We start from the raw sequence: 22955 nt of genomic DNA on the forward strand, positions 1-22955 counted from the left end.
CCTTTTAGGATCTCAAAATGTCAAGGCTTCGTTGAAACTGGATCTTTGAAAATCGGACAGATGAATGACACACACACACACACACACACACACCTACAAATACAGCCGCACGGACAACATCGCGGGGGTAGTCAGGGAAGCTTCCTAGGACCCCAAAACGTCGAGATCTGATTAAGTTTTGGAGTTCAGTCCAATCAGTCAGGAAATCATCTCCTTACCCTTAATGTATTTTTTTCCCTCAGTGGGAAGAATTTCTTAATATCATTTACCCGTATATGCTATGTCTATCCAAGAACTACTTTGAAGATAGTGACCCAACCCTAGATGAAGAGATAACGCACCAGGAGGTGATATACAAGTAATATTTAAGAAAAGATTTGAAAGATTATGTGCATACTTTGGTGGATTAAATGATGATATCACCCAAGCCAGGTATTACCAAAGTAAGCATTTAATATTACCTGGAAAAAATGAATTTGCCTAATCATATATATTTATATATAATCACTTATATATAATTAGACCTAAAAATTGGCCAGATCTAATAATATATAATTATAAATAATTAGATAGAATTATATATAATTATTTCTATAAAAATAAAAAGAATTCAGCGTGCGCGGGGATCGAACCGGGGACCTGACGCTTGAAAGACTAACACGCTGCCTGTTTACCTACAGTCGGCGACATGTATTTCTCCCGTACACGATAAGAAACGTACACGAAAAAATCTCTATGTAAAGAACTCCATGTTAGACATTTCTATTGAATATATTTTTAGAGAATATTTTTATAGAAAAAATTAGTCTATTTGACAATAATTGTATGCAAAAATAAGTCCATGTACAATAAATCTAATCGAGATCAAGTCTGTGAAAAAATATTTCAGGTTTAAAATAAATCCATGCGTCAACATCTCTATGTAAAATAAGTATATGTAAATTTACTATAGTATCTATCATAAAGTTGCAAGCACTGAATTTACTGTGAGTGTTGTGGCGCTGGAGCTTTGAAATTAAAATTTAATTAAATGTTTTTAATTTTTCAAATTTATAAATCTTCGGTAAAAAAAAAAGAAAAAAATTAAGTGTAGTAATTTATCATAAAATTTCTCTTTCATTTTATTTTCAAATTAATCAATTTTATACGACTAAAAATCTTTGTCAACTAATTCAAAATTGAACAAAATTATTTGAATAATTAAAAAATTATTTTTTTAATTTTATTATTTTCAAAATAATTGATTACTTAAATCTGCACAATTTAAATATTCAAGAAAAAATTTTTTATTTTGTAATTCAGAAAAATTTAATCACAAAAAAGATAAAAAAATAAAAATAAAATTTAGAATTCCAATTATATAATCAATTATTTTGAAATTATTAACAATTTTTTTAGATTTAAAACGGTTTATGATTAAAGTACGATCAAAATTAGTATTTAACAGACCAAAATACATTAAAATTATGCTTGTCTTAGATTTCAAAATTTTTTTTCTTGCCAAAACATCGAATTTTCGCTATTTTTTGGGGTTTTTTGCAATTTACTCAAAATTGAAGGCTGGACGGCCTAAACTGACTTGAAATTCGTGTTCAGCAAGTCGAAAAACATGCCCTTAGATAGGTGGCGCCCGGTGTATAGACAACTAATCATCTTTTATTGTCAGTTATTTATCGGAGGCCTAAAGGATATCTATTGAATGAATTCTTTGATAATTTCTCAAAGTGGATGGCTAATTATAAAAATTTTATCATAACAGGTGACTTGAACTGTGACTTGCTTGATACGTCTTTTGTTTCAAATCACTTAAAGAATTATATTGCTGAATTTTCGTTACACTGTGTCCCATTTGAAGCTACCCATTATATTGTGGATAAAAATTTATGGTTAGATGTTGTATTATTGGACAATAAGATTAAACAAAAGTCATATTTTAAGTCACTTGAACCATTTATTAGTGGCCACGATTATTTAGTATGTGAGTACACCTTTAATGTTCCCAAACAAGTTGACAAATTGATCACATATCGTAAATTTTCTGAACATAGCCATGATGCGCTATCAAATTCACTTATGGGTGCTTTAAAATTTTCTGATTTTCTAAATAATGCTGATCCATATGACTTAGTTAGCATTTTTCACACAAACGTATTAAATTCCTTAGATGAATTTGCACCTGTAGTTTCACACAGATTGTCGAGACCTTCAAATCCATGGTTGACTAAAGATCTTAAACAGAAGTGCAAAGAACGTGATGCTCTGTATAATCGTGCCAAAAGAACCCGAGATACAAATCTTTTTTCATTGTTCAGAGCAAAGATAAGAGAGTTAAAATTAGAGTTAACGCATGCACGTGAAAATTATCTAAAGACTGCCCTATCAAACCTACTTAGTGGCACTACAGTTTGGAGTAAGCTTAGGCACTTGGGCCTACTTAGAAATAAGTCGTCTTCCCTTAACTATTTTGATGAGTCTGAATTAAACAAGCACTTTGCTGTTATGGTGTGTCGACATCCTTCGTGCCATCTAGAGTTTCTCGACTCGCTTTCATCGTATAGTAGTCAAGTAAATACTTACTTTGAATGGTCTCAGATTGATATAGTCGATGTAACTAAAGCCTTACAACTAACTTTGCAAAAATCAAAGGGTAAAAGCCCTGATGGGCTGGATATAAAATGGCTAAAAAATAACATCCCACAAATTTCAATATTCCTTACTGCTTTTTAATCGATCTTAAGTTACAGGTGTTTTCCCAACTCTATGGAAGAAAGTATTTATTGTTCCGTTGAATAAAGTCTCACCATCAAAAACCTTGTCTGATACTCGCCCGATAGCCAATATCTCTCATCTAGAGATAATCGATAATCAATAATCAGGTTTTCGTAAATACCATAGTACAAAGTCAGCATTATTAAAACTAGTGAATGATATCAGTAAAGCTATGGATGAAAAAGAAATTAACAGTATTAGTGCTCTATGATTTAACAAAAGCCTTTGACTTTGTTGATTATAAAGTAATCCTAAAAACCTTAGTAGAGTTGGGCTTTACCCTGAATACAATATCTTGATTCTATTCGTACTTGAGTAATATGTCACAGTCAGTGTTAGATAATGAGGGTTTACCAACTGAATTTCTTGAAACTACCTCTGATGTTCCCCAAGGTTCAGTCTTTGGGCCCATATTATTCCTTCTGGTAATGAACTCAGTTGCTGAGCGGTTGAGTCACAGTAAGCATGGTCTTTTTGCCGATGACAAATACATCTACCTACATTTTTATCGGTACCAGTCTCAAGAAGCGATTAGGCAAATCACAGTCGACGCTCAATCAGTTGCTGACTGGGCGTCTGAAAATGGCCTTGAAGTAAATCTAAGCAAAACTAAAGCTATGATTCTTGGTTCTAGTAAAAATCTGCGGTTAATGAAACAGGAGCCTTTGTCTTCTATTGTTGTAAATGGAACAGAAATACCCTTTTCGGAATCGGCAAAGTGTCTGAGACTTCATATTACTAATACATTATCGTGGAATTTACATGTGTCAAAGGTAGTAAGTAAAATAAATTCAGCCATGTATAGCTTAAAACTGAGGAAAAACATTTATACTTTGGATATTAGGTTATTAGTTTCAGCAACTATTTTACCACTCATTGATTATTGTTCTATTATTCTAACAAATGCAACTACCGAAAATAATTCGAAATTACAGCGAGCTTTAAATTCTACTATTCGTTTTATCTATAATCTAAGACGAGATGAACATGTCACCCCTTACAGACGTGAACTGAAATGGTTATCTATCACTAGTCGTAGATTATATTATTTATCTACCTATTTTTATAAATTATTGGCAGTTGGAAAACCTACTTACTTACGAGAATTATTTATAGATGATATTGATGCTAGACGCTCCGATCGTTTAGCCATTATGATAAATGATGTCAATTTTAAGATACCTAACTTTGCGACTACTCTTTATGAGGGTGCGTGTGTTGTTACTGCTATTCGTTTATGGCAAAACTTACCACCTGAGATTGTAAATGCGTCTAGTCTTGATTTATTCAAGATCAAAATCTTTGACTATTTGCTAAATTTGGATACTTTAAGGTTAAGTTAACACTCTCAAATTGTTTTAAAGTGAAACTGTTAATTCCATTTTTGTTATTAGTATTAGGAAAATCTTATAAATAAGTCTTTATTCAATAATCGATGTAATTATCTTTAATTTAATTTTAAGTTGTGTTAATAGTATGGTTAAAAACTCATAGAGTTCAGTTACACTTTTATATTATTAGTAATTTACTTATAATACTGTATATTTTACTGTTATCATGTATTCTTTTGTATTGCACGCCTCATGATGCGAAGCATCAGAGAGTGCTTTACGATCGAAAAATTTTTTTCGCCTCATTTTATCAACTATTTTTAATATTATAGCCTTGTTAGTTCATGGAATCAAGATATTTTGCATACTATTGTCGAGATAATTTAATGGAGATTAATTCCATACTTTCTAAAAATTGATTTATTGCAATAGAAATGGAAAAAAACATCAAAATAGGTCAAAAAATTTTCCTGTCCGTCATGTATGAAACCCCGGAAACACTGTAACTTGTGAAAAAATCAATTATTTGAGTTAAATTTTTTTTTTTTAATTCTAATCGACGATTGTAGGTTACTGAATGCGAATGGTTAATTAATTCAGTGTCGTTTAATTACAATTAATAAAAAACGAAAACTACAAGACTGTATATCTATATATATCCATGTAAAATTAACATGGATGGTGATATATCTATATCTATAGATATTATGTACATTTTATTCCACTAGGGGCGCTTGTGCAGTACCTTCCTACTACAGCTGTTTTTTCGGCAATTAATTTTGAACGACTTAAGTTTTTTTTTTTTTTTTTTATATTTCATAATTAAATGAGCATTATGAGTTGTGCACTTTTAGATTTTCCAAACTTTATTTTTTCATATTTGCCATTTGGCCAGTAGACCTTGGCATAAATAAACAAATCAAATCAAATCAAATATTGCGCTGACGGTCTCGCTGGATATCGCGCTGACAATCTCGCTGGATATCGCGCTGACAATCTCGCTGGACATCTTGCCTGATATTGCGCTGACGATCTCGCTGGTCATCTCGCTCAATATCGTGCTGAATATCGCGCTGACGGTCTTACTAGATATCTCGCTTGATATCGCGCTGGCGGTCTCGCTGGATATCTTGCTTGATATCGCGCTGATGATCTCGGTTGATATCACGCTGACGGTCTTGCTGACGGTTTCGCTGAATATCGCGCTAACGATCTCACTGGTAATCTCGCTCAATATCGTGCTGGATATCCAATATCCTCAGCGCAATATCCATTGAGATCGCCAGCGAGATCGTCAGCGCGATACCAAGCAAGATATCTAGCGAGACCGTCAGCGCGATATTAACCGAGATATCCAGTGAGATCACTAGTGCGATATCCAACAAGATTGTCAGCACGATATCAAGCAAGATAACCGGCAAAATCTTTAGCGCGATATCAAGCAAGATGTCAAGCGACACCGTCAGCGAGATCGTAAGCGCGATATCAAGCGAAATCGTCAGCACGATGTTTAGCGGAATATCCAGCAAGACCGTCAGCGCGACATTCAGCACGATATTTAGCGAGATGACCAGTGAGATCGTCAGCGCGATATCCAGCGAGATCGTCAGCACGATATCAAGTCAGATATCCAGCAAAATCTTTAGCGTGATAATCAAGCAAGATATCCAACGAGACCGTCAACGCGATATCCATCAAGATCGTCAGCGCTATATTAAGCAAGATATCCAGCGAGACCGTTAGCGCGATATCAAGCGAGGTATCCAGCGAGATCGTTAGCGGGATATCCATCGAGACCGTCAGTAAGACTCTCTCAAGTGCGTCAGCGCGATATGAAGCGAGATATCTAGTGAGACCATCAGTACGATATCCAGCGCGATTTTGAGCGAGATGACCAGCGAGATCGTCAGCGCGATATCAAGCAAGATATCCAGCAAGATCGTCAGCACGATATCAAGCAAGATATCCAGCGAGACCGTCAACGCAATATCCAGCGGGATCGCCGGCGTGATATCCATCCGATCACCCTCAAGCATGAGCTTGACCACCGAGATATCTTATCTTACCTTCCATGCTGCTTACCAGCCTAAATATCGCTTTGCAAACAATCCTTTATATGCCCTTCTAAACTACCTCCGAAATATCCTATTTCATGTTATTCTAACTTTTATCTCCATTTTTAACTTCCCGTTAAGAAAATCTCAGATTTTCAATAATCGGGAAGTTATTGGTTTTACCCCGTTTTACAAAAATCCAGTTTTCATCAGATCTCGACGTTTGAAGGTCACAGGAAGCTTCCCTGACTATCCCCGCGTGGGTGTCACTATTTCTGTATGTACGTATGTATGTGTGTGTGTGTGTGTGTGTGTGTGTGTGTGTGTGTGTGTGTTTTTTTTTGTAAAGAGGTACGAAAAAAGATCTTCAAAAGACACCGGTATCGTTAACTCTGCCGCCCATCTTCCGGCAGATATCGATAGTCGGTAGTGTGGAGATTTTTACCCACTAAAAAAACATTCCTCTTCCCCTCTCCCCTAGATGGTACGGGGAGGACTGGATTGGAACCGCGTTAGCATTACTTCAATCCAGTCGTGCTGCGTCTCACGACGCCTACTCCTGGCTACTGGTCCCTTTCTGCGATTTTGTCTTTCAGGAGGTGCTGTGCATAAACTGCAACAGCTGACCAGTTTTCCTCTTGTTTGATCATATAGGTCACCAGGCTTGAGGGGGAGAGCCTGGTGCCTATGATCTCTTCGGTGCTTCTTCTGTAGTCCTTCCATCGAGCACACTCGAAGAATATGTGTTCGGCATCGTCGATTTTATCCGGGCAGTATTTGCACGTTGGTGTGCTGTGCAAACCCATCTTGAAAAGATAGGCATTGAACTGCCCATGTCCCGTCAATAGCTGGGTCAGGAAGAAGTCCGTATCCCCGTGCTTCCGAGAGAGCCAGACGTTGATGTTTGGGATCAGGCGCGCCGTCCATCTGCCCGTCTCTCCCGATGTCCATCGGTCCTGCCACTCTTGCTGCGTTTCCGCTTTTATCCTTGTTCTTGCGTCCTTCATGTTATCATCACTGTCTTAAGAGTCATAGAGTTTTGCTCTTTCGAACGCTAATAGGTCGATGGGCGCGGCTCCTGCAATGACCAATACAGCCGCTTCGGAAACTGTGCGGTAGGCGCAGGCAACCCTGAGAGCGCCTCGCCGCTGTACTGCTGCGATCTTTCGCCGGTAGGTCTTCTGCATTAATATGTCTGCCCATATCTCCGCTCCATAAAGCAGTACCGAGTGGACTGCTTCTAGAAGAACTCTTCTCTATTTTGTTCTTGGTCCCATGGTGTTGGTCATAATTCGTGCTAGGCTAGACACAGTCTTGCTTGCTTTCTTGCATGCACTGTCGAGGTGTTCACGGAAAGATAGTTTCTCGTCTATCATTACCCCTAGATACCGCAGGGCCCTTGTTGACGTCAGCGTTGTTCCTCCCATGTCCATAGCGAATGGTTTTGGAAACCATTTTTGACGGGTCAAAACGACCATCTCGGTTTTCTGTTTGGCGAGTTTCAGGTGATGCTTATCGAGCCAAGTCTCGACGGTGTCGATGGTTTCCCGAACTAGCAGTTCGGCCTCTTCGACGCTGTCCGCCACTATAGTAGCTACAACGTCGTCTGCAAAGCCTGTTAGCTCTTCTTGCTCTGGCAACGGGATTTCAAGAAGCTCGTCGTAGTCTGCGTTCCATAGATCAGGCCCCATTATTGAGCCTTGCGGCACGCCAGCCGTTATGGCGTATTCTTGTGGGCCTTCAGTAGTTTCCACTATTAGCTTTCTATCGTCAAGGTAGTTGTCGACTAGTGTCAGATTTTCTGGCTCTGCGTCAAACTTGTGCTCCAGAGCGTCTAAAATGTCTCCCCAATTTGCGCTGTTAAATGCGTTTTTGACATCTAGCGTGAGGAGAAGACATACTTTACGAGCTTTGAGGCTACCAGTCCATGCTTCTCTCGCTGTCTTTATGACTTTCTTGATCGCTCCGACTGTCGAACGTCCTTTCCGGAAGCCGTGTTGGTTTGCGGCAAAACCTCCAGCACGGTCTATGTCGTTGCGAAGTCTCCCTTGTATGAGCTTCTCGAGCAGTTTTCCAGCAATGTCCAGCATACAGAGTGGTCTAAACGACGAAGGTGTTATGGGGGTTCCCTTTTCTTTGTCTAAGAGAACCAATCTCTGCCGTTTCCAGACCACGGGAAACGTGCCAGTTGCCAAGCATGCGTTGTAGGTGTTCAGGAGTATGTCTGGGTATTCCAGGGCTACAGTTTTGATCACCGATGCCGGGATGCCATCAGGTCCAGGTGCCTTTCCTGTTTTGAGTGACTTGGTCGCGTCTTGTAATTCCTTAGTTGTGAAGGGTGTTACTTCGCTGTTCTTAGTGTAGTGTTTCTTCTCCCGCGGTGGGTGTTTGGGGAAAAGCTCCGTTACAATGCTCTCCATCAAGGCAGGAGATTTCGGCGCCTCTGGTGAAGCCTTTCCAAGTCGTTTGGCGACAATTTGGTAGGCTTTACCCCAGAGGTCATTGTCGAGATCGTTGCAGATCTCTTTCCAAAGTTTCGCTTTACTTGCTTTAATGGCTCGGTTTAGCGTCTTTTTGGCCTGCTTGTACTCTTTTGAATACAAGTCCTGGCTTGGGGAGCGTTTCGTAGCTCTCGTTGCTCGGCGACGTAGCTGATGGCATATTTTGCGAAGTTCTGCTATGTCTGCTGACCACCAGTACGCCGGCCTGTGGAAACTCCTATTTTTCAGCCGCGGCATCGAGGCGTCACATGCGGCAGTAATTTCCTTCATCGTGTTTAGCACTACCTTTTCCGTCTCGCTGCAGGTATCCGGTGTCAGGTTGTTCTGGAGGATAGACCAGCTTCGTGCGAGTGAAGCTTGCAATGCCTCTGGATCAAGCCTTTTGGCATTCCACTTCCACTTAGAAACGTCGCGTTGTGAAACCGGAGCAAATGCCAATCCAACGCTGAATGTCACAAACTGGTGATCACTGCCACTGTATTCTTCGGATACTGTCCAGTCTTCAATCATGTTGGCAGTCCTTGGAGTCGCCAATGAGATGTCGAGGGTGGATTCTTGGTACCCTGGTCTTCTAAAGGTCGTGGTGCTCCCGGTGTTCAGCACTATGAGGTCAAGTCTAGCCACGACGTCAGCGACCTCGTTTCCTCTGGTGTCGGAGAAAGCAGCGCCCCACTCAGCCGATTTAGCGTTGAAGTCTCCGGCTACGATAACTTCGCCGTCAAACTTAGTGACCGCATCTTCTATATTTGCGAGTTTCTGTCGGAACACACTAATCCCTTCGTTAGGTGAGAGATAGACGCTCATGAAGTAGGTTGTGGGGGTTTGAATCCAGACAAAACCTGCTCCACCTCTGCTGTTGTTGACGGTAACGTTCTTTGTGTTCACAATCCAAATTGCTGCCGTGCCCGTTTCGTCTGCGAACCATGTTTTACCTTCGATGTTTAGATATTGCTCGCAGATAAAGCAGAGGTCAATTTTATCTTCGAAAACACGCTGGCGCAGCAGGTTTTGCGCCAAGGCGCACCTATTCAGGTTGCCTTGTAGTATGCGTGTCATTTCTGACCTTTCATGGCTTCTGCAAGTGCTTTGCGGAATGCCTTACACGCTCCAGTGCCAGAAATATGGCATAGACTATCCTGGGCATCTTTGTCCGAAGCACAAAGGAAGCATTTTAACTTCTCCGTGCAGTTTACGGCCTTGTGGTTCTCTCCGCCACATTTGTAGCAGCACCTGCTTCTGTCTGGTCCCGCACACTGACGTGTTTGGTGTCCATAACCAAGACATTTAAAACAACGTGTTACTTTTACTACTGGGCGTATACGACAGTTCACCAAACCGATCCGTATACGGGCCTTGTCAAGGGCCTTAATCGCACGGGGCTCGTCTAGTTCGCAGAAGGCTGCCCGATTACCTCGTGGTGTGGGTTTTGTCAAATTTACCCGTTTGACCTCCAGGTTGTCAGTGAATTCACGTTTGAGTGCTTCACGGACTTCGCTCTCGGTAGAGATTTCATCTAAGTCGAGGATCTCGATCGTTGTTGTGGGTGTTAGCGTCTTGACTGTGCCGATGTTTGCAGTGGCTGCCCTTACTGCATCGGTGAATGCCTTGCTGTCTTCGGTCTTTCGAGCCATTTCAAGGAGAATGCCTCCGTGTTTCGTCTTTTTAATAGACCTTATGTCTACGCCCGTCTCGACAGGGCTTACCTTGGCCTTGATTTCCTTCAGGAGATCGGCGTATGTTCGCCCTTCAGCTGGTTGGACTAGGACAGCTTTAGTTCTTGTCTTCTTCCTCCTTGGTTTCTTGGAGCCACCGCTGTTCGCTGGTCTTGGGCTGTAGCAGTTTGAGTCACTGGCTCCTGTTCTTTCTTTTTCTTGTTTTGCCGAGTCACTTTGGTCCAGGTATCATCCCGGGCTGTCTTTTTCTGTGCTGGCTTGTCAATATCTGAGGAAGGGCTGGGCGTGGACAGCGGCCTCTTCTTGTTGCCATCTCCTTGCTGTGGTAATCTCTTAGGAGTGGTCAGAGGTGGCTGTGATTTTTTGTTCAGACTCGGAGATGTTTGAGTCGTTGACGCCGACTTCGTTGGTGATTTGTTGGCCAGCCTATATGCCGTACTAATAGACGAAACCAATTTTTTGATCTCATGGTGGAGATTCTTTTTGTCTTTTATGAAGTCGGCTAACTCATCAATCTTGTTGCCGAGCCTCTCCATTGGTGACTGTTGGCCGGTGACGGTCGGTAGAGAGTTCATTCTTCTTCGGTGGGTTTGATTAGTGGCAGGAGCAAAAGGTCCTCCATTTTTCGAAGGAATGTAGCTCAGCTGTCTGTTCTCTGCCATCTGGGCTGATTTCGTACTCCCTGTAACCTTGCTAGCATTGCTAGACAGCAGAGCCATGGGGTCTACTCCACTGTTCAAACGGTCGCTTGGTAACGACGAGTTTAGGCCCGTTTGCACGCCTTCCCTCGCCGGCACTGAGGTATCCATCCTCTGTACTGTAAACGATGTTTGAAAATCTTCTGACATTTCCATATCATCTTTTGCTAGGTTTTGGTCCACCCCGAGTATTCTGTTTCCTCGGTACCCGACGCATCTGACGTGCAGATATGCCGGGCATTCCCCTATCCGCCACCTGAGGAGGCGCCCGATGCGGGACCCAGCAAGCCCGACACGGGGTGTGTGTGTGTGTGTGTGTGTGTGTGTGTGTGTGTGTGTGTGTGTGTGTGTGTGTGTGTGTGTGTGTGTGTGTGTGTGTGTGTGTGTGTGTAAGTATGTAAACCTCTCATAACTTTTGAATGGCTTGACCGATTCGATCGCAGTTGGCACCATTTGAAAGGGCTTGTCCAAACTTAGATTCTGAATATAATTTGGACCGATTTTAATTGATAGATTTCGAGAAATCTAAAAAAAACTGTAAAAAAAAATTTTTTCAAAAGTAGATTTTTTGGAATAACTTTCGAACGGCTTTATCGATCAACTCCAAAAACTAATTAACTCTTAACCTTGAAAAACCACGTCGATCGCCGCTAATCCGGTCAAAATCGGTTGATTCATTCGAGAGATATCGTGCAGGAAAGAAAACCCAAAAAAGTGTTTTTTCGGATTTACTCCGAAATTTCTAGTTTGATCGATTGAAACTTAAAGATTTTTTAAAAAGCTTAAAAACTGCGTTGAATGCCGCTAACAGCGTAAAAATCGGTTTATTCATTCAAAAGTTATTGCGGTTTGAAAACTCAAGAAAAAGTGTTTTATCAAACTTTTATTAGACTTCTGAGCTCGAAGAGCTCAAAAACATAGAAATGTTATCTGTTTGAGCTCGGAGAGCTCAAAACAACACATAAATTGTATTTTTGAGCTCGAAGAGCGCTTAAAAACGGCATAAGTGCAATTTTAAGCATCCAGTTATGGAATTAGTGGGAAGTTGCAGGGATGGCCTTCAGAGTCAACCGTTTTCATAATTTTCTTTTAAAGAAAAATAACGTTTTTTTATATTTGATTTGTGAAGAATGCCAGAAGTAAATTATAAATATTATTTTAACACTTAATATTGTTCTTAATCTATATTGTTCAATTGTTTTTATCGAATTTAATAATTTATTCAAAAATTCTTTTAGCCAATCAAAATTGTCGTTACAAAAATCTTTCTCGCGCTTTTTTTAGCAGGGCTAACTTCCTGACTCAATTTTTGATAGATTATTATTATTATTATTATTATGTTATTAAATGCTCAGGGGGGTTGTCCTCGGAGTCCGATTCTCCGAGGGCCCAGCCTGAGCTCCATCCATTACTGCTGGACCACTCCGCACAACAAGGCGGTTAGCGGCCACAGCAGGCCAAAGTCATTTCCCTAAGTAGACGGAGGGAACCTAATATTACAGCCTTCTGCATCCTGACAGCCAAGAACTCAGATTTTGACGTGCAAGCTGGAACTTTGGCAAGTGAGGATACAAAAGACTGTTTCATCCCTCCAAGGACGCCAACAATCAGGACGACTAGTTTGACACGGTAACCTGGGTAAAGTTTGCCAATTTCAAACAGGAGATCCTGATATTTCTGTCTTTTGTGCTCTTCTTTGGCTGAGATGTTGTGTTCAGCCGGGGCCGAGAACTCAATGACATAAATGTCACGAGTAGCCTTGTCGAAGAGCACAATATCAGGTTTGTTGTGATCGATCCGCCGGGTTGTTGCAAATGGCATGTTCCAGTAAATTTTGCAACTGTCATTCTCAACAACCTGGGGAATATCTCCTGGCAGATAAGGCAGCACCGGTGTCACGTCAATACCGTAGCGGTGACGAAGATAGTAGTACAGTACTCTCAGGGCAGCATTGTGACGCTGGATGTATGCACCTCTCGCCAGCACAGGACATGCTGACAAAATGTGCATAAGCGTCTCCGGATGTAGTTTACACGCCCTGCAGGTCGTGTCCGGGAGTTGCACCTGGAGCACCTTGCTACGGTACTCTAAAGTGTTAATGACACCATCTTGGCAAGCAAATATGAACCCTTCAGTCTCGGACATCAGGCCAGCTGACTTTAAGAAGGAAAACGTCAGCTGGGTGGACAAGCCATGATTACGCACGTGTTTGAAGAACACGCTGTGCATAGACTTGTCCATCAGTTTGCCTAGGAGTAGTTTTTCCTCGGCGTTCCTGATGACGCTCTTGAATTCCTCCTTTCGGAGTTCTATAAGAGCGTTTATTTCTCCAAGACCAAGGGTTCTTGCCGCATATATTGCTGCCTTATATAAGAACGACCCCTTATGCGCATTCTCATGTTTATGAAGAATTTGCATAAGAAAGTCATCCTCATCTGCAGTGAAATTGACAACTTCGTGTGTTAAACCCAGGACTAAACGATCGTGAAGCCGCTCCAAGCTCTGCAAACCTCTCCCACCGATCGACCGGGAGAGGTATAATCTGGCGACTGATGAATTGGGGTGCATGCTCCGGTTCATGTTGATAGTCTTACGGGTTCTGATGTCGAGATCTCGCAGATCCTTTCGGGCCCATTTTAAGACACCGAAAGAGTATAGTAAGACTGGGACAGCGAGCGTGTTAGTAGCGGAGACTTTATTTTTACCGGAAAGTTCGGAGGACCAAATTTTCCGGAGTCTCCTAACATACTCGCTACGGAGAGTTGCTTGGACTTCGGAGACCGCATGCATGCGGTGCTCTTCCATTCCTAGATATCTATACAACTCTCCGGCGTCTAATTGTCTTAAAACGCTCCCATCTACCAACTCGACATCATCACCCGTAACAGAGCACTTACCCCTCGCCAGATGTACGACCGCACACTTGTCCAACCCAAAAGACATTCCGACATCCCGCGTGTACTCTGCTACGATGTTAAGAGCCGCCTGTAGATGATCTTCATCAGCACTATAAAGCTTCAGGTCATCCATATAAAGCAGATGGGTAATCGAGTATTTTCGATCACCCGGAGGCCCCACAGAGTACCCACGAGTTTTACGGAGAGCAACAGATATAGGCAGCAGTGAGATGCAAAACAGCAGAGGGCTTAAGGAATCACCTTGGAAGACCCCTCGATTGTACTCTACAACTCCGGTTATGAGCAATGCGTTTCCACTTCCAATGTGAAAACGCGTTCGCCTGAGCTGCATTGTACGCCGAATGCATTCCACTATTTCAGGATTGACCCCCAGGCATTTGAGGAGATATAAAATCAACTCATGAGAAGTTGAGTCAAATGCCTTGCGATAGTCGATCCAGGCCATTGACAGGTTGCGTTGATAGTAGATCGCATCTTGTGTGACACATCGATCAACTATCAAGTTCTCTTTGCAACCTGACAGGCCTCTTTTGCTGCCACGCTGTTCATATATCTGTTGCCATACAGGTTCTATCTCCTGCAAAATACGGTTGTTTAAAATTTTTGTAAAAATTTTATAAACCGCATTCAAGCAGGTGATAGGCCTGTAATTCTTTGGGTCAGACAAGTCACCTTTTTTTGGTATCAGTACGGTTCGCCCTTCCACGAGCCAGTCTGGAATCGGTTCGTCAGCTCTAATGTACGATGTAAATATACGGGCCAGATGGAGGTGGGTAGAAGTAAACTTCTTCCACCAAAAGACATTTATGCCATCTGGTCCCGGGGCAGCCCAATTTTTGCTGCCATTTAGAGCTGAACGAACTTCATTCACACTGACTGCAGGGCTCTCTTCATCAGCATTCTGTCTACGTTGTTCCCGACAGAATGCTTTAAAGTCGTCCAGAGCTGGAGTATTGGCGTTCACGTTTGGTTGATCTCCATACAACTCAGTCTAAAAAGCTTCCACCCGCTCAGGTGTTGGATAATTCCCGGTAACATCGGTCTTTGTTGTCAGAAAGCGTGAAGGGCTGGATCGAAACAACGAGTTGTCGACCAACCGCTTCAGCCTTTTCTCTAGTGACTTTTTGGCAGTCACTAGAGCCCGCAATTTATTGAGAGACTCTTCCTTGGTGACAAGAAGAGTACTCTTATTCAGTGTGTGATGACGCCACCGAAGTTCAGCAGCAATGCGCCGAATTCGGGGCGTGTATGCTCTTTGAGTTGTTTCAAACTCAATCACACACTGAATGCGGGAGACCTGTTTCCGGGATCTGTCAATTTTGAGTCCAAGTTGTGAGATGCGATGTCTCAACCTCTCCTCGATCGAGAGACAATGTCTCTCTCTCGGAAAAGCCGAAACTGCTGCACCATACACAACCTGGCTCACAGTGAGCAGGGTGGAATCCTCCAGGATGTTTGCACGGAGATCTTCATTTACCGCTTCTAGCTGTTGTTGGGAGTAAGTTATCTTTTTAGATATACTTACTTGCCGTCCTATAAAGGGATTGTTGTCATCCAAGGAGGAACGGCGTCGCTCTTGGTGTAATTGCGCCGGAAAGGAAAGTCTATTAGACTGCCTTCTATCCGGCACAAGCGATCTTCTATTACGCCGAAGATAAGCGGCATAATTACGCAGGTGTTTAGGCGTAAAATGCTCTAGCTCCGGATGCATATCACTCCAAAGAGTGTGCATCCGGGCCATATAACCGCTCACCCCCGGCTCGCTACGTTGGTAGCACACCACGAGGTCGACTCGTAGTTCCTCCGTCCACTTAAAGTAAGTCCTTAAAGCGCCAGGGTCGTCATCGTTCATCGGGTCCGGCGTGCTCCTCCCACCTGATGAATGGTCCTCATCCGAAAAGGACCGGTTGTGGGGAGCACTTCTGAGATTACGTCTTGTTGTAACTCAGTATTTCAATGCAGTGGGTAGTTGGCCCACTGCATCGGCTACGTCGTTCGCCTACAGACCTGGTGTTATGGTCTGCGTTTCCCGCGATGCGCCGCTTGGAGGCCACGTAGCAAGCACCGCTTATTATTATTATTATTATTATTATTATTATTATTATTATTATTATTATTATTATTAATAGATTATTATTAATGATCTATACATGATTGGATCCAAAAATTGGCCACCCGGGAAAAAATGATCACGACTGATCAGACCTGTTCATATCTGATCAGGACTGAAATCCGACCTGATCAGACCTGTTCATGTATGATCAGGCCTGAAATGAGGCCTGATCAGACCTGTCCATGCATGTTCATGTCTGAACCGTCAAATACGCTCAGACCTGATCAGATCTGTCCATGCCTGTTTATGTCTGGTGTTAAATACGCTCAGACCTGATCAAACCTGATCAAGCCTGTTCATGCCTGCTCATGACTGTTCATGCCTGTTCATGTATGAAGCATTAAATACGCTCAGACCTGATCAAGCCTGTCCATGCCTGTTCATGTCTGAACCGTTAAATACGCTCAGATCTGATCAGACCTTTCCATGCCTGTTCATGTCTGCTCATGTCTGGTGTTGAATACGCTCAGACCTGATCAAACCTGATCAAGCCTGTTCATGCCTGCTCTTGTCTGTTAATGTCTGAAGCATTAAATACGCTCAGACCTGATCAGATCTGATCAAGCCTGTTCATGCCTGTTCATGTCTGAAGCATTATATATGCTCAGACCTGTCCATGCCTGTTCATGTCTGAAGCGTTAAATACGCTCAGACCTGATCAGAGCTGTCCATGTCTGATCATGTCTGATCTAGCCTAAAATAGATAAGGATTAAAACTCCATATATCAGCTGACAAGAACTGTTCATGAATGATTTGCCCTCTTCAATGATATTTTAAGTCTGGAAGAAAAATTTTATTGAACTATAGACTGCAGTTCTATTTTTAAAATTAATTTGTTCCGTATGACGTATCAGTTTCTATCCCCTTATAAATTTTAAATGTACAACTTTGATCAAAAATTTCGACTTATATAAGTATGAACTTTTTAATTTTCCATGCCAAAACGATGATTTTTAACGATGAATTTTGACGCAATGACATAAAATTTTTTACTGTGTTTCATTGAATACGCGAAAAATAAGATTATTTAGTAAAAGTTTGAGTTTGATAGCGTGAAAATACCAAAATATATCAGTTGATATCGATAGGCGATAATAAGTCCTTTCAAGGTGTCTGTTATTACCTTAAGCTACGCCTTGGTCCATTGCAGTAGTGTCAAAGGCTGCTAAATTGTAGAACACACAAATAATTCTTCATTTCCTATACATTTCAATTAAAAAAAACTTCAATTTTAAAAGAAAACAATAAAATTATAATTACGGAATAAACCTTGAAGAAATTTTTTTTTTACTTCACATAGAACCATATGTTAATGGAGCGGAAAAAATACATAGCTGTCCCAAAAAATCACTCTAATATATACAGTAAAAAATTTTGTGTTAAATATTTAACACTTTTATGTGTAAATTTAACATTTATTCTGTTAAATCAACAAAAAAAAGTGTTAAATATTTAACATAAAAATTTTTAACACAAAATTTTTTGACGCGATGACGCAAAATTTTTTACTGTGTATAATTAATTATTAATAATCAATAAATTAAGTTTAGAACTCCGTTAACTATAAGGATAAGTCATGAATAAAATTTTAATTACTTAAAGTAGTTTGTAAGGTACACTAAAGTTAAGATAAGTCATTGGGTTAACAGGTAAAGTATCAGTCTGAAGAGCGCAACGTACACGGTTTGAATCCCCGTCGGCACTAATCTTTTTTTTTTTGTGGACCTGATTGAGTCAGACATGAACAGATCTGATCAGACATGAACATGCTTGGCCAGGTCTGATCAGGCCCGGTCATTTTTCATATCTGATCAGACCTGAAGACTCACGCCTGTTCATATCTGATCAGATTTGATTATTTTTTCCCGGAAGCCAGGCATGATTATATTTAATTATATATAGACTCATATATAATCAGATCTGATCATATATAGACTTATACATGATTATATATGGAGTTACAACAGCCAGGTATGATCATATCTAATTATGTATACTCATATATAATTAGGTCTGATCATATATAGACTTATATATGAGTATATATGGAGTCATAACAGCCAGATATGATCATATCAAATTATATATAGACTCATATATTTAGATCTGATCATACATAGACCTATATATGATTATATATGGAGTTATAACAGCCAGGTATGATCATATCTAATTATATATAGACTTATATATAATCAGATCTGATCATATATAGACTTATACATGACTATATATGGAGTTATAACAGCCAGGTATGATCATATCTAATTATGTATAGGCTTATATATAATTATACATGGCCCATGTATAACCATGTATAATTATATATGATTATACATAATTATATATGATTATACATAATTATATATGATTATACATAATTATATATGATTATATATATGTCGTAGACAGATCGTGAAATTAGACAGTTCGTGAACTGTCTAAGCATTTCTAGACAGTTCATGAACTGCAGCCAGATCGTGTAATGGTCGATCAGTTACACGAAGTGGCTAAAATTTTTAGACAGTTCATGAAATGCAATGAGGCCTTAGACAGATCGTGTAATGTTCCAAAATTACATGATATGTCTAAATTTCTTAGATGCTCATATATAATCATATATAATTAGACAAAAACTTTTTTCATCGGGACTTCAGACATAAAATTTGTGATTGAAATTAAGATACAATCATTTTTAATAAATATATTTAACTTTATAAATTATTATGAAATCAATTTTACCGTATCGAACTTTTTCTCTCTCCGATTTTTTACGACGAAGCTGTAGTAGTTCATCCTTCATTTTTTTGGTTTGTTCATTATCATCACTCTCAATGTTAGCTACGTAGCTCACTCTACCGTCTTTTCGTTGTTGAGTCAAGGAATGCATTATATTTTCATTGACCATTATATACTGCCGCATTCGTATGGGCAATGTCGAATAAATTCAACAATGAAGATTTGAATTTATCCTCTTTAATTTTATTTGAGTCTCTGTTCATATTTTTTTGGAGAAGTTGATATTGTTCATATAATTTTAACAACTGATCTATGCAATGATCTTTTCTATTAATTGGTATCTGAGCTTTTTGCCAAAATACTTTAACTTTATCTATACAGATTTCAGCACTTTCACGTTATTTCAATTTAAGAATACCCCTGGCGGATCTGAGATACTGTAAAATTACGGTTTTATACGGTAAAAATACGGCCGATGTACCGTATGGCCACCGTAGATTACAGTAGCATTCTACTTGCACGGTAGAAACCGTAAAACACCGTAACGTACAGTAAAGAACGGTCAAAGTACGGTATAGAACGGTAAAATTACGGTACAATTACGGTAGCGTACAGTGAAAATACGGTAGAATATATACCTCTGAACTTTCCGCACTACCGTATTCCAATGGTAATCTACCGTCAAATATACTTTATTTTAGCGATAAGGTACCGTACAATTAAGGTACATTACCGTACAATTACGGTACATTACCGTACAATTATGGTACTTTAGCGTACAAAAACAGTACTTTCTTTACCGGGTAATTATAGTATTTTACTAACAATTACGGTATTTTACTATACAATCACGGTATCTTACCGTACAATAACGGTAAATTACTGTACAATCACGGTACTTTGCCGTAAAATCTCAGTAATTTACGGTGTCATACTGTAACATACATTTATAAATATTTTTAGGGGTCAAAATATTTGAGTACATAAATACTATTATAGATGGCGTAAGTGACTAAGTCCATGATGCTACGGAAATTACAAACATTGCATTTGCTTATTTTGATCATAAGTAAAAATTTTACAGGAAGTATTTGATATATTTTTAATATATAAATATTTACTAAATAAACATACTTAATAATATTAATAGTTATATAAAAATTAAACTTTGAGCTTGAATATCTTTTAAGCCATCAGATTTAGCAAAAAATTATAAGAAACCTTTTTTGTAGAGCGCTAAATATACAATAAACTTGTCACTTTTCATAACTTTTGATCCATTTGTCGATGAGTTATAAAATTCTAAAGAGCAAATGAAATTTTTCTCATGTTGTTTCCATAAACAACTTAGGTTTGAACGCGGATAATCTTAAAGTCAATATTTAGAGCTCAAATTTGAGGGAATTTTTAACTTCCCACTAAGAAAATTAAAAATTTTCAAAAATCGGGAAGTTATTGGTTTCACCGCGTTTTTCGAAAATCGAGTTTTCAACGGATGTTGACGTTTTGAGGTCCTAAGACGCTTCCCCGAATGTTTCCGCGTTGATGTCCGTACGTCTGTATGTATGTGTGTGTGTGTACGGCCGTATGTAAGCCTCTCATAACTTTTGAATGGATTGACTGATTTCATCGCTGTTGGTACTATTTGAAAGGGCTTGACTAAACTTAGATTTTGACCATAATTTGGAACAATTCGAACCAGTAGATTTTGAGAAATCTCAAAAAAACTGCAAAAAAAATTTTTTTCAAATGTGGTTTTTTTGGAATAACTTTTAAATGGCTTAATCGATCGATTCCAAAAACTAATCAGCTCTTAAAAACACGCCGATTGCCGCCAGCCTGGTCGAAATCGGTTAATTCGTTCGTGAGTTATCGTTAACGAAAAAAATCGAAAAAATCATTTTTTTGGGATTTACTTTAGAATTCCTTGTTTAATCAATTTAAACTTAAAAGTTCTCTATGAGGCTTCAAAAACTGCGTTGAATGCCACCAACCACGTAAAAATTGGTTCATTCATTCAAAAGTTATTGCGGTTTAAAAATTCGAAAAATAGTGTTTTATTTAACTTCTAGCAGATTTTTGAGCTCGGAGAGCTCAAAATGATACGAAAATTATATTTTTGAGCTCGAAGAGCTCAAAAACGTAATAAATGCAGTTTTGTGCGCTTAAGTATGAAATGGGCGGGAAGTTGCAAGGATGGCCTTTAGGGTCAACCGTTTTCCTAAATTTTTTTTTTATCAATTTGGAAGCGTTTGAGCCCCTGGGAGCAAAGAAATTCGTAAACACCCCTATTAAGGACCACCCTAGAATCTCCAAGTTGACTCTCTAGGGCTTTAAGCGGTAATCTCACTACGTAGCGTCCATCAGGTTGTCGATAGTGCGTTTGACGAAAGTGAACTTCACACTTGTCTTCTTCAGCGGGATTGAGCGGTGAATTACCTGATGGAACCTCTTCCTGTTCCCAAAACTTCGCGATAGCGTCTTGTAATGACGTATCCAATGACGCGTATAATGCTGCGTGTGACGTTGAAGCGTGTTTAGCGGTGACGGCTCCATAAACAATCCAACCAAGCGTGGTGGATTGTGCGATAGGTGAATCGCGCGGTCCTCGTCTTATTTCAGCGTTGATGATTTGTGTAGCTTGTAAGGTTAGATTCCTGCTACTATGTCACCCCTTATTTTAATTTTTAAATTTAAGGGCACCACTGAAATTTTTATCACTGTTTCCAGAACCGGTCCAAGCAATGAGAGATATCTAAGGGTCGAGAGAAATTATAATTAGGTTGACACAAATAATAACAATTAATTTTAAATTAAACTCCAAATTTATTCAACTGACTTTTACAATAGCCTTGAATATTATCTCACACACACACACACTCTTATACAATATCAAAAGTCTTAATCCTAACAGTACCCTCTGAGGGAGCGTCTATACTGTAGTTTCTAATAAAAATGTCTTAATCTTGACAGTACCCTCATAAGGAGCATCTATACTGCAATCTCTATCATAGTGTCTTATTCTTGACGGTACCCTCTTAAGGAGCGTCGATATCGCAGTTTCTACCTAAATCGCGCTGTCCACCGGACCCTCACGCTCTAAGACTCTAGATCTGACCTTGGGTGGTCGCCCGGGCTCAAGGTTCAAACCGTCCTTAGCCCTTTTGCTGTCGCCCGGACCCTCACTACGGGACTAAGGAACCTAAAGTCGACTAGGACAGAGGAGGATACCATGAAACTAGTCGACAACCTGCTAATACTAACCTCCTCGACAGCCCGTGAACGAGGAGTATATACTGTAAATTATTTCCACACTCCCACACGCTTTTTAATAAAATAATTAACCAATAATCGCACTTTTTCTAATTAACAATATTTAAAATAACTCACTTAATTTTAATTAACAATATTCCTAATAGTCGCATTTTACAATAACCTTCCTGGGAATCAAACTCAAATCCCGGTTCCTAACTTTGACTTCAATAAATAATTAAATTTAAATTCTCAATCTTATTATTATTGTTATTATTATTTTATCACAGAAACTTTCTTGAAACCAAAAATTTTAGATTTATTTCAATTGAATTTAATCTGCCTGAATATTCGGCTGAGCATCCATCTTGAATTCCAGAGTAGATTTGAGATAGGAATATTAGCTTGGTTAAATCTTCCAAGGTCGAAATTTTATTATAATTTTTCTCAATAATTATTTACTGGAACTCGGAAAAATTTATGTATTGAAGTCTTGAACAATTTTAATTTAATAATAATTTTACTTTTGTGATTTTATAAATTTATTTTTTAATTGGTAATTTATTTTAAATTTCAAAGATTGATTTTAATTGTAAATTTTACTTTTAACCTTTAGAATTATTTTAATTTTGAGACCAATTGTAATTATTAATTTTAATTTTGATTTTAACAATATCTTATGTTACTTTTAAATTAATTGCCAGTTGTCTTGAATATTTATTCGACAGTTTTTATTTTTGATTTTAATAATATTTTATGTTAGTTTCAATTTAATTGTCAATTGTCTTAAATTAAATTATCAACTGTCCTAAAGTCGATTCGACAGATTTTATTTTCACTTTTAATCTTAACTTGATTTTAATTTTAGTTTTCTAAATTTTATTTTAATTTTAACTTAAAATTATT

At 39.3% G+C, this 22955-nt stretch overlaps 1 protein-coding gene across 5 annotated transcripts in view; it reads left to right on the forward strand.

The window, feature by feature from the left end:
• Positions 1-22955, forward strand: part of LOC123262022 (synapsin-like) — a 118861-nt gene that overhangs the window by 92628 nt on the left and 3278 nt on the right. The window lies entirely within an intron of this gene.

This window comes from Cotesia glomerata, linkage group LG3 (genome assembly GCF_020080835.1).
Source record: "Cotesia glomerata isolate CgM1 linkage group LG3, MPM_Cglom_v2.3, whole genome shotgun sequence".
Classification (NCBI taxonomy): Eukaryota; Metazoa; Arthropoda; class Insecta; order Hymenoptera; family Braconidae; genus Cotesia; species Cotesia glomerata.